Source organism: Panthera leo, chromosome A1 (assembly GCF_018350215.1).
Source record: "Panthera leo isolate Ple1 chromosome A1, P.leo_Ple1_pat1.1, whole genome shotgun sequence".
Classification (NCBI taxonomy): Eukaryota; Metazoa; Chordata; class Mammalia; order Carnivora; family Felidae; genus Panthera; species Panthera leo.
This window is the reverse complement of record NC_056679.1, coordinates 50,558,697-50,575,320: the sequence shown is the minus strand read 5'-3', so window position 1 is coordinate 50,575,320 and position 16,624 is coordinate 50,558,697. Positions and strand designations below refer to the sequence as shown.

General features: G+C 40.2%; 1 long non-coding RNA gene across 1 annotated transcript; it reads left to right on the top strand.

Moving 5' to 3' along the window:
* LOC122213879 lies at positions 1-6,429 on the top strand. The gene is made up of 3 exons (XR_006199675.1): positions 1-261; positions 4,923-5,800; positions 5,896-6,429. It is a non-coding gene; the product is annotated as an uncharacterized LOC122213879 (long non-coding RNA).
* Positions 6,430-16,624: the final 10,195 nt, after the last annotated feature.

The following is a 16,624-nucleotide window of genomic DNA, read 5'->3' as shown; positions in this document are numbered from 1 at the left end:
GATGCCGTTGGGATCATCCAAGCTGTGTGTATCATTAATTAATTCATTTTTTAACAGCTGAATAGTGTTCCATTATGTGGATGTAACACTGTTTATCTCCTCGCCCTTTGAAGGACATCTGAGTTGTTTCCAGTTTTTAGCTATTATGAAGAAAACTGCTATGGTCATTTATGCAGCTTTTTTTTTTTTTTTAATGGGGCATGTTTCTTGTTTCTCGGAGGAAATAACTAGGAGTGAGAATGCGGGCACCACATGGCAAAGGTATGTTCCTAATGAACTGCCAAGCTGTTTTCTCCAGCTGTTGCACTGTTTTATTTATCTATCTATCTATCTATTTATTTATTTTCAATATATGAAATTTATTGTCAAATTGGTTTCCATACAACACCCAGTGCTCATCCCAACAGGTGCCCTCCTCAATACCCATCACCCACCCTCCCCTCCCTCCCACCCCCCATCAACCCTCAATTTGTTCTCAGTTTTTAAGAGTCTCTTATGCTTTGGCTCTCTCCCACTCTAACCTCTTTTTTTTTTTTTCCTTCCCTTCCCCCATGGGTTTCTGTTAAGTTTCTCAGGATCCACATAAGAGTGAAAACATATGGTATCTGTCTTTCTCTGTATGGCTTATTTCACTTAGCATCACACTCTCCAGTTCCATCCACGTTGCTACAAAGGGCCATATTTCCTTCTTTCTCATTGCCATGTAGTACTCCATTGTGTATATAAACCACAATTTCTTTATCCACCCTCCAGCAAAGTCTGCGAGTCCCCCCCCCAAGTCTGAGAGTCCCCCCCCCCCCCCCCCCCCCCCCCCCCCCCCCCCCCCCCCCCCCGTCACCCTGCATGCTGGCCACGCCTCGCATTGTCAGTCCATTTTGCTTTGGGCATTCTAATAGATATGCTGTAGTGTCTCAGCTTTCATCTGCAATTGTCTGGTGGCTAACAATGTTCAGCGTCTTCTCAGGTGCTGATTGCCTTCTGTATCCTCCCTCACGAGGCCTTCAAATTTTTCGCTCCTTTTTAAAAACTTGGGTTGTTTATTTTCCTCCTGCTGAGTTTTGAAAGTTCTTGACACATTTTGGATAAAAGTTCTTTGTTGAATATGTGATTTGTAAACATTTTCTCCCAGTCTGTGGCTTGTCTTTCCTCGTTCACAGCATCTTTCACAGAGCAAACATGTTTAATGCTGATTTGTTCCGATTGACTCATTTTTTCCCCCATTATATCTAAGAACTTTTGGCCCATTTTTGCTTTTGCCACTGAAAACATAAAATTGCTCTTCTTCTTGTCTCAAAGTGTTATACTTCTGAGTCTGCATTTAAATCTGAAATCCATTTTGAGTTAATTTTTGCATAAGGGGTGAACTTTTGGTTGAGATTCATTTTTTTCTCTATGAGCGACCAATTTCTCTGTGCCTTTTGTTGAAACGAGTAGCATTTGCACATGTCAGAAACGAACGGGCCACATTTGTGTGATTCTGTTTATGAACTCTTTTTGGTTCTATTGATCTCCAGGTCTCTCCTTTTCCCAATATTATATACTGTCTTTTTTTTTTTTTTTTTTTTTTTTTTGAGACAGAGAGGGACAGAGCATAAACAGGGGAGGGGCAGAGAGAGAGGGAGACACAGAATCGGAAATGGGCTCCAGGCTCTGAGCTGTCAGCACAGAACCCGACGCGGGGCTCGAACTCACGGACTGTGAGATCATGACCTGAGCTGAAGTCGGACGCTTAACCGACTGAGCCACCCAGGCGCCCCTATACTGTCTTGATACTATAACTTTATATTAAGACAAAATGGGGTGGTGGTATTACTCCAACTTTATCCTTAGTTTTCAAAATCTCATCGACTATTTTAATTCCTTTGCCTTCCATATACATTTTAGAATTAGCCTGTCTGTATCTACCAAAAACCCTGCAAAATTTTTGACTAAAATTAGGTTAAATCTAGTTTGGAGAGAATTGGCATCTTAATACAGTGTCTGCAAGTCTACAAACATGATATGACTATTTGTCAAGGTCTTTGATATATTTCTTCAGCATTTTGTAATTTTTGGTATAAAAATTCTGTATATGTTTGGTTAGATTTATACCTAAATATTTCATACTTATGGAGCTATTATAAATGGTATATTTTAAAGATTTCATTTTCTAATTGTTTATTACTAATATCAATACGATTCATTTTGTGTGTTGACTTTGTATCCTACATCCTTACTAAATTCATATATTTACCTTAGTATATTTATTGTAGATTCATTAGGATTTTCTATGAAGATAATCATGCCATCTTTCCACAGAGAGAATTTTATCTCTCTCTTTCCAGTGTGTATGGATTTTAGTTTTTGTTCTTGCCTTGTCCTAAGAATTCTGTGTAATTTTGACCAGAAGTGGGAAGGTGGACTTTCTGCATTCCTTATCTTAGGAGGGAAGTATTTAGACTTGACTACACAGTACGATGTTAGATGTGGGTTTCTTGTCGATGTCCTTTATCAGTCTGAGGACATTCTCTTCTGTTCCTATGTTGCTTAGAGTTTTTGTCATGATGGATGCTGAATTTTGTCAAATGTCTTCTCTGCGTCAGTTGATATGAACATGTGCTTTTCCTCCCATAGAGTGTTAAAATATTGTAGATACATGGATTGATTTTCAAATGTTAAATCAGCTTTGTACTTGTAATGTGTCATACTTTTTATATATTGCTGGATTTGATTTACTGCTATTTTGTTGAGGATTTTTACATCTGTGGTTGTCTTTCTTGTTCAGTCTTTTGTTTTTGGTATGAGAGTCATGCTGGCTTTCTAAAATGGTATGTGTTTCCTTCTCTTCTGTTATCTGGAAAAGATTATTTAGAATTGATGTTATTTCTTTTTTAAATGTTTGATGGAATTCACTCATGCAACCATATGAACGTGGATATATTTTTTCTGGAGGACTCTAGAATGAATTAAATTCTTTTAAATTTGTTGAAGATTTTATAATGGTCCAGGATATGGTCTATCTTGCTATATCTGTGGGCATTTAAAAAATAATGTGTATTCTGCTGTTGCCAGGAGGAATATTCTATAGATGCACTCCCTTCTGGCCTCCGTGGTTTCTAATGAGAAATACATAGTAATTAAAAGCATTGTTCCCATATAAGCAATGCATCATTTTTCTCTGGATGCTTTCAAGAGATTTTCTTGTGTTTGGTTTTCAGCGGTTTCGTTTTCATGTATCTGGGCATGAATTTATACACACACACACACACATAATATATCCTATTTGGGGTTCACTGTACTTTATGTATTTCATAAAATTTAGGAAGTTTTCACCCATTTGTTTAAAAAAATACTTTGTTCTATATTATGCTCTTTCCTTTTATTCTGGACTTCTTATGCCATAAATATTAGCTCTTCTGGTATTGTCCCATAGGTCCTTTAGGCTCTATTTATTTTTTTAAAAAACAGTTTTCCTCTGTGTTGTTTAAACTGGATAATTTCTATTGATCTATTTTCAAGTTCAAGTTCATTGAATCTTCCCTCTGTCATCTCCATTTCACTATTTAGCCTATGCGGTAAGATTTTTATTTTGGATACTACATTTTTTCTGTCCTAAAATTTCTATTTGGTTCTTATTTCCATCTTCCATTTATTTGCCCAAATTTTCTATCTCTCCACTTGTTCCAACTGTGTTTGCAATTTCTTACTGGTGCATTTGTCTGTTTTTTTGTTTATTTCCAGTTTTTATTTCAATTCCAGTTAGTTAACACATCATGTAATATTAGTTTCAGAAGTAAAATTTATAGTAGCTGCTTTCAAGTCTTTGTCAGATAATTTCAGCATGTGTGTTACCTTCGGGTGACATCTGTTTGTTTTCTTTTCACATGTGAGTTTAGATTTTCCTGGTTCTTTGTATATTGGGTAGATTTGGGTGGTATTCTGGACATTTTGAGTACTATGAAACTGTACATATTATTTTAGTCCAAGGGAGAGTGTTGACTTTTTGTTTTAGCAGACAATCAGCCCAGTTGGGTTTAGGCTGCACATTTTTACCAATCCTCTGTTGGATGTGACTTAAATATTCTTCCATTTTCGAAGCCTTTTTAGTGCTATTCATATCCATCTCACACGTGCATCACCCAGTGGCCAGTTCTAGGTCCTTCGTGGTGGTGTATATCTTGGTTCAGTCCTTAAAGTCTTTAGTTTGCTGTTTAGGATTAGATCCACCCATGTCCAGCTCAAGGTGAGTCTCAGTGGTCATAAGTTACCTTATGGAATCCGTTTCCTGTGTTCTTCCCTCTCAGGGACCTTCCTGGTGCTTTCCAGTTCTTTGGAGACATTCTTTCAGTCTCCAGGCAGAGACTTTCAGTCAGAAACTTAGGACTTTATTTACCACGCACTGCCATGCACTCCCATGAATGCGCTCGTGTCTGGGGCCAACAGGTGGAAGGACAGGGAAAGGAAAAAAGCAACAGAGGTTCCCCCCATTCCTTTGGGACCACAGCTCCTCCAATCAGGAAAGAAGTTCCTCCTTCTGGAGAGTTTTAGATGCTTGCTCTTCCAAGTGCTGCTGCTGTCGGTGCCAGTAGACGTCTTTCCCCCTCACTGAGCTGAACTAGTGGCCTCTTCTGGGCTCTCTCTTCCCACTTTGATGCCTGCTTTTCCCAGTGTTTCCTCCAAGTCCTGGCCGGAGCTAGTGGAGAAAAACAATGGTAAACATTGTCATACTTTGGAGTTTGGTCCATTTTCCTAATCTACCTGCTACTTTTCAAAGTCTTTAAATAGCTGCATTCTGTCCAGATTTTATAGCTGCATTCAGTGGGAGAGACAGGGTGGTGAGTGTTACTCCATTTTACCCAGAACTGAACCCTCTTATGGTTTGTTTTTATATTCTGAGCATAGTGACCCATGTAAGTAACAGATTCTCTTTCCTTGCCTTTTAGAACCTTTAGTGCCAAGTTTTGGCTAAGCTACACCCTCTCTTCCTTTACTCTGTGGTTTTTTTGAATCCCGAGCCGCTAAGTCATGTCTCAAACGTTTTTGAGAACGTTTTAGGGAATCTAGGTAAGCAACACCATTTCCTAAACCTTACCTTTCTCCTGTGATTCCCCTTGAATCATAAGTGTGTGTATGTGTGTGTGTGTTTTATTCTCTGGAGAATCTTATCTAGCTAGGATGAAAGGAAAACAAATGTGACCCATTCTTATAAGATTGTTCACAGTTTTCTGAACAAAATACATCATTTAATGCATTCATACTAATGCTCACAGTGTTTTTCCTGTGTAGAATGCATTTTCAATCTTTTATGTCTGGAAAACTCCTATTCACCTTGCAAAGGCCTTGGAGCAAGTTTTTATGTTTTTCAGACTCTTTAACTGATCTGCCCCAGGTACAGCTGGTTGCCTTTCATTATGCTTCAAGAGAGCATCATTCACAAGCCAGCATTTATATGCTGTGGTATGTTTCACTATTGTTTCCAACTACCTGCTTCTTCTTTTCCACCTTTGCCATGACTTCAGGTAGATGGTGCTTTTATGTCCCATAGTCAGGATGAGCCTTGTAACTTTCTTTGGCTGGTAGAAAGAGGGTGGATTTATGTGGGAATGATTTATGCCCTTTCAAGTAGCAACTTACATTTACCATGAGGTTTGCCGCAGCCTTTTGCTCTTGTTCTCTCAGTCCGCCGTGAGAACAGGACCTTGATGGGGCTATCCTCTCAGCTCGTGTCATGTCCCAGAATGAGAGCGCACACAGAACAAAGACAGGCAGCGTCCCAGCTGACCTCCAGACTCATACGTGAGAAATAAATACTTGTTGTCGAGTAAGCCACTGGAGTTTTCAAGGTGTTTTTTTTTTTTCTTTAATATTATTACTAAATGAAATCTGACTTAGAAATGTCTGATTTCCCCTTTACAGGGTCAGAAACTTCATGGGCAGAGCTTGAAAAGTAAGAGGCACTTGTGGAAAACAACTGATGAAAGACCAAAGAAGACAATGGGCTCAATGAGGATTTCACCATAGGAGTCCCTGGTGCCCCTGGCACTTCCAGCCTGGACCTCCTGGGGCAGAAGGACAGATGGACAGATGGACAACTGCTGGGTTAAGTCCAGGCTGAATATATACTTTGAAGTGGCACACTAATTTTTTTTTCTGATTTTTCTGATATTTTTTTTTGTCATTCCAGCTGAATCTAGAAGTAGCCAGGTATAATTCACAAAGGCATATACAAATATAACCTATACTTCAGGTGGATTTGATCGAGGAATCACATGGCTTAAGTTAACTGAAATTCTGATAAGCTGGATGACCTTGAGCAAATCATTGATTTCTTTTCTCATTCTCATTTTTATTACCCATAAAAGGAAGGGGGATAAGGATGGATAAGAGTTGGATTACTCATTTTCTTTTTTTTTTCTAATTTGTTTTAATGTTTATTTATTTTTGAAAGAGAGAGAGAGAGAGAGAACACAAGTGGGGGAGGGGCAGAGAGAGGGAGACACAGAATCTGAAGCAGCTCCAGGCTCAGAGCTGTCGGCACAAGCCCAACCCAGGGCTTGAACCCACAAATTGTGCGATCATCGCCTGAGCCCAAGTCGGCCGCTTAACCTACTGAGCCACCCAGGTACCCTTGGATTACTCATTTTCAAAGGTCTCTTTTTTAGTGTAATTATGTTCTGATTTTTTTTTTTTTAATTTTACATTTTTCTTTAGTTTGGATGCCCACACAGTTTAGATGTAGTCATAAGAGGGCCCAAGTCATTATATGGAAGGCCCTGGTGTAAAAATCCCATTTCAAGTATTTGGCATTTTATTAGAGTGAAGAAATGCAGATTGCATCACTAAACAGAACCATCAATAATAGCTCAGTGGTTTTGGGGGCCTGCCAGACTGGGGGGTGTGCAGCTCTCCGGAGCACCTTGGCTTCTCAGCTGCAAGCTGCCTTCTCAGTTTCCTCCCCAGCTTTGCTTGGCCCCTGCAGGCCACTCTCAGCTCCCAACCCTATGGTTTCTTTGCCCTGGCCCTGGAAGGGCAAGTCAGGATTCGCTCTTCTTTGCTACCTGCTGCTGCTTCTACTCAGAAAGGAAGGCAAAGAGACTGTATTTTTGGCTTCCTGTATGCCACTGATGAAAAGTGTTGTTGGTTCCTCACTGTCCACAGCCCTCCCTCGGAGTTGTGTACAAAGGCTCACAGAACCATTGAGCTGGAATGGACATTGCTCGGTTCAATAAGTTTAGACAGGAGGAATCAAAACCTGGGGATTTTGACTTCCTCAATCCAGTCCCAGAACTGACTAGAGGTGCGGTTGAATATATATAACTGGGTCTGTGAACCCCCACACCATGTTAATGTGCTAAAGTTAATCTGCTTCAGGAATTCGAGGAAAAAATAAAATATATAATAAAATGCAAAACGATCCCTAAATTTTACAGGTTAGAAACAGAAAGAGTGATTTAGTCGTTTGGTTCCTGCCTTCTAGTTCTTATTCTTCTCTGCCCTTAAACATGTAGTTTTGGTCAGAACACGCGAAAATAACAATCTGTCATTAAAAAGGCTTTTGCAGTTAATCAGCTTTGAAATAGCAACTAAATAATACTAGTACTACTATGAAGAAAAGAAGAAAGAAAAAGAAAAAAAAACAAAGCAAAAACCCCAATAGGCTGCTGGTTTTATGAGGTTCACAAGAGGACTGACAAATCACTCAGCCTGTATGCCTCAGCTAGCTATCTAGTTATCAATTATGTATCATAATTCGTCCTTGTAACATCCTTTGAAATATTCAGATAAAAGAGTCTAAAGGGGCAAAATAATTAAGACGATTAGTTCCAGCAGAAAAAAGTTTAAATTGCCGTTCTGTGCAGCGTGTTTCACATTATGTTATTCTTCGTTCTTATCTTCCCTACTGCACATACAGGAGATGTGCGAAGGGGCACGGATAGTGTAGATTCAGCGGTGGGAGGCAAAAAACTAGTCACATCCTGTGCTTGGCATGCAGTGCCTTATTCAATATTTCTAACAAGCCCCTCAAAGAAGGAAAGGTAAGGAAACTGAGGCCCAGAGAGAATATATTCTCAAAATCACACAGAACCTAGACTTGAACACAGACCTTTCTAACTCCAAAATCTGTGCACTTGATTTCTTCTCTTGCTCTGTGCATGTATCTTGAAGGGAAGTACAACAAGGGGTGTGTATTGAGGCCAGAAGGGCATGTATACAAGATCGTCTGGCTCTGTCTGCACATTGATTAATGCACTGTTGTGTGCACCGCTTGCCAATTAGTCTTGAAGTCCTGTGAGATAGAGATGAAGCCGACACTGTCCCCATCCTCAAGGTCTTGTAAGGGGAGACAGGCACTAAACATCCTCGGGAAAATATTCTGAGTACTCGAATAGATGTGTACAGAGCAGTGGTGGCTCTAAAATATTTATTGAGGGGCAATTTGGTATGGTCAGTTGGTTCTAAACATCTCCGCCTCTAAACATCCTCACCTCTTTCCGTGTCCTCTCTTGTGTTGCAAAAGGCTAGAGAGCAGAAGTCTAATTTTCCATGACTCCCTTGCAGCTAATATTCTCCATGTAAAATAGGTTCTACCAAATCGATGCATTTGCACAAGACTTGGAAATTAGAAGAGTCTATCTTCCTGACACTCGTATGGATAAGCTGGGCTCAGAGTAGAGAGTGTTGAGAGGCAGTTACAGCAGCTGAAGTCAACCTGTCACTTGCACTGTGGGATTCCTAGTGCCTGTACCACTTGGGTTGATGGCAGTGTCTGCCTGAGTCCTATGGTAGAGTGTTCTTGAACCAGGTAGTTCCCAGGACACTTCCTGGTTCCTTCTCCTGCAGCCCTTCCAACAATTTTATAAGCACTTAATTCTTGTAATCAATCCCTTTCTCATTTATATACATAGAGTAGAATCTGTTTCCTGCCCTCAAGGCTAACAGAGATAAAGAGGTTTAGGGAGAGGACCTGGCTCTTTTGAACACATTCCTTTGAACTTATCTGGAGAAGTCATTTGCATGGCAAGCACCTTGGGTTTCTATAATCATGTGTTTATTTTGACTGGCTTAGGGTGGAGAAGCACATCAAGGTTGAGAGACTGTAAAAGCCATCCCAAACAACCCTTGTACCCTCTCCCTAGTCTCTGTAAGCTAGAGAGAATAATAAAGAAACTGATAAGGTAATAGTAAGGCTGGTCTATGAGGTGTGGGTTGGGAAGTAGGGAGGCTGGTCCGGAAGACTCCACAGAAGCAGCAGCTCTGGAGTTGGGTCTTGGGAGATGATGGCCCTTTGTTGGCAGACACGGGGAAGCATGGGGTATTCCAGGTAGAGGAACACAAGGCTCAGAAACCTGAAGAGAAGACATTGGGAACCTTCAGGACCATACATTGTTCAGTGTGACGAGAGCACAGGGGGTTGGCAGAGACCTGGAGAGGTCCTCACTGGTCCAAACCTGCAGGGTCACATACACCTCACCCCAAAGTTTGCATTGCATCCTGCAGGCAATGGGGGAATTTTGATGGGTTTCAAGCCAGGAAGTGACATGGTTGGTTTGGATTTTGGGAAGAACATTCTGGCAGCAGCAATGAGGACGGAGAATGAGACTGATGCCGGAAAGACACTTGGGGCACTTGGGAAATTCAGTGACAGAAGATGTGAGTGAAAACTGAGGTTGTGTTACCAGGAGCACAGGCTAGCGCCCAGAGCAGTGCAGCTGGGAAGAAAAGGGGGGTGAGGGGGGTGGGGTGGGGTGGGCAGTAACTAGAAAGCTACAAGGTCAAGAGTGCTTTTTATTTATTTATTTGTTTGTTGGTCCAATGAGTGGGCCCTTAGCAAGCTTATAGTCTAAATAGAAAAATAAGGAAAGCACTAGAAATACAAGAGAAGCAAGTCTATTTGTTTATTTTTATGAGGTTTAAATAAATGACATACTATACTGAAATAAAACCTAGATTTTTGTAATTATGAAAAAAAACCCCAAAATCACAGTATAGTAGAAGATAATATAAGGAGTAATATTTATAATCCTTTGATTGAGAAATGTGGTAGACAGAATAAAAGCCCCTCAAAGTAGTCCACGTCCTACTTTTTGAAGCCGGTTAACATGTCACTTTACTAACCAGAGGATTTTGCAGATTGATTAAAGTAAGCATGTTGAATTAATCTAGATTATCCGGTGGGTGCAATGTAGTCACAAGGGTCTTAATAAGGGGGAAGTGGGAGGGTCAGCCTCAGAGACAGAGATAGGAGATGTAATGAAGGAAGCAGATGAGGGAGAGAGAGATTTGAAAATGCCACACTGGGGGCGCCTGGGTGGCTCAGTCGGTTGAGCGGCCGACTTCGGCTCAGGTCATGATCTCACGGTCCGTGAGTTCAAGCCCCACGTCGGGCTTGGTGCTGACAGCTCGGAGCCTGGAGACTGTTTCGGATTCTGTGTCTCCCTCTCTCTGACCCTCCCCCGTTCATGCTCTCTCTCTGTCTCAAAAATAAATAAACGTTAAAAAAAAAAAATTAAAAAAAAAAAAAAAAAGAAAATGCCACACTGCTAGATTGAAAGATGAAGGAGCATAGGGTGATGAGCCAAAGAATGCAGGCAGCCTTTAGAAGCTGGAAGAGGAGAGGAAATGGATTCTTCCCTAGAACGCACAGAAGGAACACATCTTATTGGAAGACTTCCAAGCTCCAGAACTGCGAGCCAATAATTGTGTGCTGTCTTAAACCATAAATTTGTGTGATTTGTTACAACAGCGTAGAAAGCTAATACAAGAAGATATGAGGTGGAAACCAGGAAACAAAGGGGAAAAATTGATATTTTGATTACATAAAGCGTTTAACTTTTTGTATTAGTTTCAGATCGTAGACTTACTGCAAAGCCATTGAAAACTCAGAAAGGTTTTTACAAAAGGCAATGAATGTGCAGACCACAAAGGGTTAACAGCAACGCCATAAGAAGCACACTAAAATCAGCATAAAAAGGCCAATCCAATAGAAAGTGAACAAATAAAAATAAATTGGTACTGTCAGAAGAAATACAAGAAACAGGTAAATATGTGCCGCTAAGACATGCAAATTAAAACATTAAAATAACCTTTCTTCATCTGGACAAGGAGCAGTGATTTATTAGACACTTAGCACTGGCCAGGGCATAGAGAACGGGCATTGCCATGAATTCCAGGTGAGGGTATAATTTGGTAAAATGTTGCTGGAAAGCAATTTGGCAGCTATTACTTAAATGGTGACTGTATATATATATATATATATATATATATATATACTCTTTGATGTAGTGATTCCAGTTCTAGGATTTCATTCTTTGGAAATGCTGACTCAAGCGAAGAGAAATATGTAGATAAGAATGTTTATCGTGGCAATGTTTGTACAGAAAAAAAAAAAAGGGAAATAACCTTGGAAACAACCTAAAATGAGTATAATTAGGGGACAGTTTGAAAGGTATTTCCTATATTCAAATAATGGGTTACTACGTTGCCTTTTAGAAGGTTGAGGTAGCTAAGAACAAGTACTTATAATACACTGACAAGTGATCATATGTACATTTTGATTTTATTATACAAATGTGTAGGGATGCCTAGGTGGCTCAGTCAGCTGAACGTCTAACTCTTGATTTCAGCTCAAGTCATGATCCCAGGGTCATGGGATCGATCCTTGTGTTGGGCTCCATGTTGAGTGTGGAGCCTGCTTAGGATTCTCACTCACTCACTCACTCACTCTCTCCCTTTGACTCTCTCCCCCACTTGCGTGTGTGCTCTCTCTCTCTCTGAAATAAAATTTAAAAATAAAAGATAAGGAAATAAATAAAAATGTGTATATGTATCTTAAGTGCATTCATATGGTTGTTAGTCACATGCACATATAATTTGTATCAGTATATGCATAGGAAAAAATCTATCACAATTTATAAGCAAACTGTTAACAGAGGAAGGGATGTGCTTACAGGAGACTTCTAGCTTCTGCTTTATTTCTGTATCATTTGAAATTTTTTTTTACAACATGTGCTTTTTTACCCAGGAATAAAAAACTCACAAAACTGTGAAAATGTATTTATGGTGGATGTTTAATGACTCTTAAGTGACTCATAATTGAGCATGGTGGAACACATTTTTCTCTTGGTAACAAAAGACTAGCCTGGTTACATGTGGAAAAAACAATCTAGCAAATTATTATTTTTGCAGAGTAGACAACAAATATCTATTTGCTGGGTGAATAAATGAGTAAGTAGAAATAAATTGATATGTTGTGGTAGCTAAGAAAGGAAGGCCTCTATAAATCTCTCATAGGAACTAGCAATTACTTCTTTGATGCTACTTGAGGAAAGAAATGTTCAAATATCTCTGGCCATGTCTTTCTTCCATTTTTGTAATTCCCGAAGCTATCCTCAGTGTCCTGACATCAGCTTGGAATCTTCATATAATGTAAGCTATAAACATAACCCATCAGGGAACTCAAGCACAGTGTTTCATTTGGACTAAGTAAATTATTTCAAGAAGAAATTTCAGATGAAATCATCTCTGTAGTCCAATATTCTGAATTATGTGAACCAAGTAACAACAACTAAATTAAGTGAGATTTTGAAAGGCATTTAAAGACCTCTTGTTTAGGGGTGCCTGAGTGGCTTAGTCAGTTAAGCATCTGACTTCGGCTCAGATTGTGATCTCACAGTCCGTGAGTTCTAGCCCTGTGTCAGGCTCTGTGCTGAAAGCTCGGAGCCTGGAGCCTGCTTTGGATTCTGTGTCTGCCTCTCTCTCTGCCCCTCCCCTACTCATGTTCTGTCTCTCTCTGTCTCAAAAATAAATAAACATTAAAAAAAAAAAAGACCTCTCGTTTTAAATATGATTATGCTTAATTGTGTAGCACTACTTAAAAAAATAATATCAATATCAACTGTTAAAAACTATTTTGGCCATCAGTTACATCATGAAGTTGAGATTGAACATTCATATAACCAATTTCAAGTGGACAAATGGAACCAGTGATCAAAGTTTGCTTTATATCTGAGGAAGGCTTAACAAGACAGACCTTATCATTGGAGTTTTAGAAATGTTGTCTATTCACATGGCCCCCAGGACCAACCCCCACCCACTGTCGCCAGAGCCCTGCCAACAGTGTTTGGCCACAGTTGGACAAGACATAGACAGATACGTGGTTCATTCAGCACTTCTGTCCAGGGAAATTGGAAATGGAGTCAGAAGGGGCTGTTCTTCTCCAGGCATGAGTAGAACTGTAATATCTAAAGTCAGGAGCAGTGGTGCATATTTATGTGATGGACAGTGGAGAAAGCCTACTGGGGAGGGATAAGAGGAGGAGACAAAGAAGAAGGGGGAGGGGAAGGAGGAGGAAGAGGAGGACTGTGGGAAAAACCAGTATGGAGGAGGAAGCAGTGACAAGAGACAGTAAGCAGGAGAGTATCTCCTAGGTTCCTGAAGGATTTACAGTTCCAGTTTTTCCCTAGGTCTAGACTTTATTCATATAACCATTTGCGCCTTTTTTCTCAAACTACTTTGGTATGATTCCTACAACCTGCAAGGGAAGAATACTAATTAGCACTACAGAGAAAATAGGAGTGCCTTTTGTCCAGTATTATTTCAAGTCTGTAAATCAAACTGTCTAGATTGCCAGAGCCACCTGTACCTGCTGGGGTCTGTGTCTCATTTCCAGACTCTTCATTTGAGTAACTGTGGAGTCCCACCCCCGGCCTCAGATCACTTCGGTTGTTCCATTTTAACATTTGGGTTTCCACTGGAAGCAGGGGATGGCTGACCACATTGGGGGAAGCCCATTGTTACACAAACTCTACCTTTTTCCTCCTGCTCCTGACCACAAATGCACACACCATACAACTGGAGCTGGAAGAGGCCTCAGAAATTATCCGCTACACCTCCCTCATTTAATAGATAGGAACACAGAGGTCCTGAGGGATGAAGAGGCTTATTCAACATTACATGATAAATTTGTAGCAAAACCAGGACCAGAACCTTCCAACACGAGACTGTTCCCTGTGTCCTACCAGCTGAATTGAGCATCTGTGTTGGGCTACAGCCAAGGGAAAAAACAATGCTGTGGGGAAATGGTGATAAATTTCAAGGCAAAAAGTAATTTTCATCAGCTCTTATCTTCTTGGGGGGTGGCTGAGAGTTCTTATTCTCCCTCACAGAGCATTCAGCCCTGCTCCCATAGCAAAGATAGCATTCAACTTTACATGGCCTTCATTTCTAGGGCCAGGATAGTAAATAAGAAGAGTGCTTTGAGCTTAATTGGAACTTCTTTTGTAAAACAGAATGGAAGGGTCACTTAAATGTCAAAACATTTTCTAGTGATCTGGGCAACTTACCTTCCCCAAAAGCAATTGCCAAATTTTTCACTGTGACATTTGCATTGTGGAAAGGCTTACAGAGAATTAGAAATGACACGAGGCCAAGTTTTCTTCCTCTGCAGCAAAGGAAGGAGGGAATTCCCACAGAGGTTTTAGAAATATTTTTTTGTTTCTTTCAATCATTTTTGGCCTTAATCTTGGTTTCCAAGCTATTTCATGAACCATGCATTTCCTACGTAGAAATTGCTGTCGCTAAATCACCTCAGAATCCAAATTCCAACAAATTACTGGGACAAATGTATTAATCTTAAAGCAGTCATATAAATATTCATTCTCAATAAAATCAATAATTAAACTAACATCAAAGCCATATTCATGGACATGTTTTAGTGGATGGTAACATACGCACCATTCATTTTGTTATTTTCATTGCTGGCCACTGGTATGCACTTTAAATGATCATTCCTGGGCTGCCTGGGTGGCTCAGTCAGTTAAGCGTCCAACTTTGGCTCAGGTCATGATCTCACTGTTTGTGGGTTTGAGCCCCACATCGGGCTCTGTGTCGACAGCTCAGAGCCTGGAGCCTGCTTTGGATGCTGTGTTTCCCTCTCTCCCTGCCCCTCACGTTCTGTCTCTCTCTCTCTCTCAAAAATGAATAAACATTAAAAAAATAATAAATTAATCATCCCCTGTCTTGTGTATTGAAAGAGGACAGTGAATTTAGTTGAACTGTGTTTCAGGACTCGATTATTGGGGGCTATGCTATTTTGAGATCTGAAGTTTAACTTGCCTGGTAAAAAAAATTTTCATAGTTAAGTGAATTTATAGTGCATCCAAGGTGTCAGGGAAAACAGTTAAATGCTTACTTCATTCCCTCATTTCCTTGTCAGAGAAGACTTCTACTGTAGGCATTATTTCCCAGTGTTAGGCTACTTTTACAGTTGAGACAAGAGGGACTCAGCAGTTGAGAAAGTTATGATCGTGCAGCTTCTGTTTGGATGAGCTGGAAAGTGAACCTAAATTTTTCTGACTCTCTAGCCTATGCTATTTTCTCTGCCAAGATGCATCCAATCACCTTTCACAGCAGTTTATTTATTCATTAATTAACTTCCTCATCAAACATTCATTGGGTCCCTAAAAGACTTGGACCAGATAGGCTCTGGCAGGACAAAGATTAATAAGATCTAGACCCTATCCCAGGGGTAGGAGGTAGAAATGGTTATATACGGAAACCCATGATCACCAGACAACGTGGTCGCCTCTGTCACAGGGCACACAAAGCAACCATTGTAAGAAGCACTGCATTTGCTAATAATGCATTTTATTTACTTCTCCATGAAATGCCATATTGTTGGCATTCTTTGAGTTGCTTCATGTAATTCAAAACAGTAGGACTAGCTTTATTTCTTTAATAGCCATTTGCCAAGTAGCCCAATATTATTTCGATTTTACCTTATTTACCTTGTTCACCTCTGAGCCAGGGATATTGTAAAAGAGACAGCCAGCCAGGCTGACATATCATCCCAGGGATGACTTAGGTTAAGAGGATGAGTCAAGAGACCTTTTGTCTCTTTCAGGAAGTTGGGGAATCAATGCCCTTGCTGAATCAGTATTTCACCATATCTGTTATTCTTGCAAACTTTGTCCTTTGAAATCCCTTAAGATATAACTTTGATAATAAATATTTTCTTTAACATTTTTTTTACATTTATTTATTTTTGAGAGACAGAGAGAGACAGAGCACAAGTCGGGGAGGGGCAGAGATAGAAGGAGACACAGAATCTGAAGCAGGCTCCAGGCTCTGAGCTGTCAGCACAGAGCCCGATGCGGGGCTCAAACTCATGAACTGTGAGATCACGACCTGAGCCGAAGTCGGAGGCTTAACCGACTGGGCCACCCAGGCGCCCCAGATAATAAATATCTTCTTGAGGTTTTTGTGTCCCCCCCCAAGAATATTTACTGAGCTCCTACTAGCTTTTAGCTACTGCTCGAAGCATTGGTATATGCAAAGGAGGAACATTTATTTGAAGGAAGCCCATTTTCACTCATTCTAACAAGTTATTTCACCATCTACAAATTGGAGACAAGAGCTGCTGTGCATCTTTAACAGGGTCACAAATGGGATCAAATGAGATAATTATATGCAAAATTATTTGGGGAATTCTGACTGATAAATATTATAGCTCTTGTAAAGATAAATGTATGTGCTCCAAAGTACATAGTTCATAAATTGAAAGTGTGTGTGTGTGTGTGTGTGTGTGTGTGTGTGTGGTTTAGGAGGACTAAGAGATTTCATTTTTGGCAAATTCTAATTGATTAGA